General features: G+C 40.8%; 1 non-coding gene across 1 annotated transcript; it reads left to right on the top strand.

Annotated features, from left to right (window-relative positions):
- The first annotated feature begins 4,300 nt into the window (after positions 1 to 4,300).
- On the top strand, positions 4,301 to 4,372 carry TRNAT-GGU (transfer RNA threonine (anticodon GGU)). Its single transcript has one exon. It is a non-coding gene; the product is annotated as a tRNA-Thr (tRNA).
- The last annotated feature ends 613 nt before the right edge of the window (positions 4,373 to 4,985 follow it).

Below are 4,985 nucleotides of genomic sequence, written 5' to 3'. Positions count from 1 at the left end.
TAAAAGGCTCTTTTTTTCTAAGCTCTTTGAGGATTGGCTACTTCAGTGGGGTGTGGCCAAATATGCAAAGGAGCTCCTGCTAGAATTCCACCCCCGGCAAAACCAACAGGAACACACAATGCCAACAGAGGGGAACCAACCAACTGCGCCCGCGAACTGCAGATAATAAATTCTCTTACAAACTTATTCTCTATTTCATTATTTTTTTTGTAGCAAAACACAGCAATCAAAACGCTATAACAACTCTTAAATACAACGGAAGCAGCTCACAGGTGCCATAAACACAACTCTTGGAAATCCCCCCTATTTATTTTTTTACAGACACTCAAAGTCCGCCTAACATGTTCCCAAAAGGGGTTATAGATGAACTTCCAATTGTGGCAATCTTGATGATTCCAGGAACAATGATTTTCCCATACAGGGACTGTTCACTCACGACACTTCCACCAGCTCAGGACAGTGTTTCACAGTAGAGTTTCTTCACGAGTCGTTCTGTAGCCAACTTAATCTGATATTTACCACAGTCACATTCCACTATACAAAATCCAGTCTAACAATCTCTCTTTCGAGCCACAAGTCACTGCCAATGTTCCCTCTAAGCTGTGTTAGTGTGAGCTAGCTCAGTTTCTTTTTTAGCCTCCAGCTCACACATTCTTATCTCAGCTTAGGGAAAATCACCCCAGAGCAAACTAATCGATGCAGTAGAAGAAGATATTGGATTTATATCCCGCCCTCCACTCCGAAGAGTCTCAGAGCGGCTCACAATCTCCTTTCCCTTCTTCCCTCACAGCAGACACCCTGTGAGGTAGATGAAGATATTGGATTTATATCCCGCCCTCCACTCCGAAGAGTCTCAGAGCGGCTCACAATCTCCTTTCCCTTCTTCCCTCACAGCAGACACCCTGTGAGGTAGATGAAGATATTGGATTTATATCCCGCCCTCCACTCCGAAGAGTCTCAGAGCGGCTCACAATCTCCTTTCCCTTCCTCCCCCACAACAGACACCCTGTGAGGTAGATGAAGATATTGGATTTATATCCCGCCCTCCACTCCGAAGAGTCTCAGAGCGGCTCACAATCTCCTTTCCCTTCCTCCCCCACAACAGACACTCTGTGAGGTAGATGAAGATATTGGATTTATATCCCGCCCTCCACTCCGAAGAGTCTCAGAACGGCTCACAATCTCCTTTCCCTTCCTCCCCCACAACAGACACCCTGTGAGGTGGGTGGGGCTGAGAGGGCTCTCACAGCAGCTGCCCTTTCGAGGACAACCTCTGCCAGGGCTATGGCTAACCCAAGGCCATTCCAGCAGGTGCAAGTGGAGAATTGGGGAATCAAACCCAGTTCTCCCAGATAAGAGTCTGCACACTTAACCACTGCACCAAACTGGCTCTCCAGTAGTTCACCACTTGAATGCCAGCAGCTCACAAAGTAGAAATTGATAAACTTAGAACTATGGTTAGAAATACTTATGAGGAAGGGGGTTCAGGAGGGGTGGGAGTTTCTTAGAAGAGAAATACTGAAAGCGCAATCACAGACGATTCCTATGAGAAGAAAAAAATGGAAAAAAGCCTTAAAAAGCCAAAGTGGCTCCATAAAACAGCTCTCTAAAGACTTGAGAAATAAAAAAGACTCCTTTGGGAATTGGAAGGAGGGCCTTATAACCAAGGATGAATATAAACAAATCACCAGTGCTTGAAGAGAAAAAGTCAGGAAAGCTAAAGCTCAGTATGAGCTTAGATTGGCCAAAGATCCTAAAAACAACAAAAAGGGTTCTTTTCTTATGTTAAGAGTAAGAAAAAAGACCAAGGACATGGTAGGCCATTGCGAGCGCAAGAAAGTGAAACTGTAACAGGTAATGAAGAGAGGGAGGAACTGCTCAATTCCTACTTTTCCTCAGTCTTCTCTTCTGAGGGAAACAGTGTTCAACATGGCAAAAACAGAACATATAAGAAGGGTATGAAGTTCCAACCTAGGATCAGCATAGGGGTAGTCCATAAACACCTAGTTTCTTTAACTGAAACTAAGTCCTCAGGGCCAGATGAATTGCATCCAAGGGTTCTAAAAGAGCTTGCAAATGTAATTTCTGAACCTCTGGCTATTATTTTTGAGAATTCTTGGAAACAGGAGAGGTGCCGGAAGATTGGAGGCAGGTGAATGTTGTCCGCATCTTCAAAAAGGGGAAAAAAGACGATCCGGGTAACTACCAACCTGTCAGCTTGACTTCTATACCTGGAAAAGTTTTAGAACAAATCATCAAACAGTCATTCCTGGAACATTTAGAAAGAATGGATGTGATTACTAAGAGCCAGCATTGTTTTCTCAAGAACAAGTCATGTCAGACTAACCTGTCCTCTTTTTTTGAGAAAGTGACTACCTTGCTGGATCAGGGGAATGCTGTAGACATCGTTTATCTTGATTTCAGTTAGGCTTTTGATAAGGTTCCACATACTATCCTTGTTGACAAGTTGGTAAAATGTGGTATGTTCCGTTTAAACCAATTTTATTATATTGCAATATATTGTAATAATACTTATAAAAGATTAATACAAATACATTACATTTTTCTTCTCCCCCCCCCCTTTTCATGACTCCCGATGGTGTATTTTAATTAAATTGCTAAAAATAAAAGGTAATTTTATCAGTTAAAAATCTTCATAAAAAATCTTAAAACAAGAAGAAAAAAGGAAAGAAAAAAACATATGTTATAATTATAATCCATCTTCATTATAATCCTTTAGTCCTTATAAAAAAAAGTTGAAAAAAAGAAAAAATAAGTTCACATAGTCTAGCTTTTTGACTGAAGTCCATTTATTATTCCTCTAAAGTTCAACCATTGTCAAAAATCGCCAGATATCCTTTAACCTTCCATTGTTTTTCAACATATTTTTGGAATTTTCCCCATTCATTTTTAAACTTCTCTAGATCATATTCTTTAAAGATTCTTGAAAGCTTGTCCATTTCACTCCAATGCATAACTTTTAAAGTCTAGTCCCACTTTTCTAGTATTTCATCTTGCTTCCACATCTGTGCATATAATGTCCATGCAGCTGAAAGCATGCACCAAATTATCATTCTATCTTGTTTCGGAAATTTTTCCAGTTTACATTCATGTGGTACTGCTTTCTCCTGCATTTTTTTTTTTATAGTGGAATCCACTGTATCAATTCTTGAGTCTTGGTCTTTCACCTTTTCGTTTACCTCCTGCACTTTCTTTAACACTGCTTGGGAGTCTTTCCTGAGATCCCCAATTCTTTTTTGATTTCTTTCTTAACCACCTCCGCGCTGGATTCAATATATATTTTTTTTAATTCCTTCTTACTCTCAGTTATTGAATCTTTTATTACTTTTGCTAGTCTTGCCTCCATGGCTTCTACCCAAAGGGTGATAACATGTGGAATTCACTGCCACAGGAGGTGGTGACGGCCACAAGTATAGCCACCTTCAAGAGGGGTTTAGATAAAAATATGGAACACAGGTCCATCAGTGGCTATTAGCCACAGTGTGTGTGTATATATAAAAATTTTTTGCCACTGTGTGACAATCCAACATGGCTTCTCTATGTTCTTATTGCCTCCTGTCATTTAGACATTTTTGCTTCTTCAAGTGACCTAGCCCTCGTACGAATCTGTTTTGCTCCTGATTTGTTCACAGACATCACTGCCTGCCCATTGCTAGAATAGCTCTGACGTTGATGTCACCAAATCGAGTTTCAATTACACAGTCTTATAGATTAGAGCATGCCCTTTTAGATGAGCCCAAAATCACCGTTCCCAGAAGCTCCTAAGTCGAGATATTAATTTTTTAAAGTTTTATTTCTTCAAAATGGCGTCCGAGGCTTTTCTGCCTCTTTTAATTTTTTTTCCTTTTTCCTCCTGGAGTCCTCCAAAATTAGTTCAAAGCATATAGTCCAGTAGATTTCACCTTTTAATGATGATATCTGCCGGCTCCACTATTTTTTAAAGTCCCGATTTCTTTTAAATTTTTTTTAAACTTTTACCTTCTTTAATGGCCGTCGGTACTTCTCTATGATTTTTGGTCCTAGAGAGGGCTAGGAGGCTTGCAGTTTTCCCCTTCTCTTAATGGTTACTTCCTTCCTTTCTTGCCACGAAGTCTCATTTTCGATAGTTAAGAAGTCTCACGATCTTTCTATGATGCCATTTGGGGAGGGACGGTGGCTCAGTGGTAGAGCATCTGCTTGGAAGCAGAAGGTCCCAGTTCAATCCCTGGCATCTCCAAAAAAGGGGTCCAGGCAAATAGGTGTGAAAAACCTCAGCTTGAGACCCTGAAGAGCCATGAATGGGGCTGTGGCTCAGTGGTAGAGCATCTGCTTGGTAAGCAGAAGGTCCCAGGTTCAATCCCTGGCATCTCCAACTAAAAAGGGGTCCAAGCAAATAGGTGTGAAAAACCTCAGCTTGAGACCCTGGAGAGCCGCTGCCAGTCTGAGAAGACAATACTGACTTTGATGGACCAAAGGTCTGATTTGGTATAAGGCAGCTTCATATATGTTCTTATATGTTTATTTCCTGTGACGTCCATCAAATCAGCAGTTCTGTTTCAGAGGGGGTTGTCCGGCCCGACCACAGGTATTCAAAACACAAGTTGTTTTCCCTCTTTTAAACCTTGTTTCTCAAATTTCCTTAGTCCCCAAATTTACCCCCTCCTTTATCTTCTTTACTTTAAGGTAACATGTTTGGATCCAGACCTTTGTCTTTTATTTCAAATAAGTCTTATTTTAGTCCCGAAGTGATAGATAAAAATCTTTTACCTTTAAAGTCGCTATCCTTTTGAACACCGTTCTCTTCAAAGATAGATGTTAAACAGTTCCAAAAAAGCTTTGAATCCTGGTGAATTTATGTCAGTTTAATGACCCCAGAAGTCCTCTGTAGATGTTGGAATGCAATCCTTCTCCGGGGACTCTTCAAAGCCAAAAAGGAACCCCACTGGAATTCCTCGTCTGCCAAAGTAAATCCCCTCAGAATTTAA

This window comes from Heteronotia binoei, chromosome 4 (genome assembly GCF_032191835.1).
Source record: "Heteronotia binoei isolate CCM8104 ecotype False Entrance Well chromosome 4, APGP_CSIRO_Hbin_v1, whole genome shotgun sequence".
Classification (NCBI taxonomy): Eukaryota; Metazoa; Chordata; class Lepidosauria; order Squamata; family Gekkonidae; genus Heteronotia; species Heteronotia binoei.
Note: the sequence above shows the minus strand (reverse complement) of the source record. Positions and strands in the feature narration are given on the sequence as shown.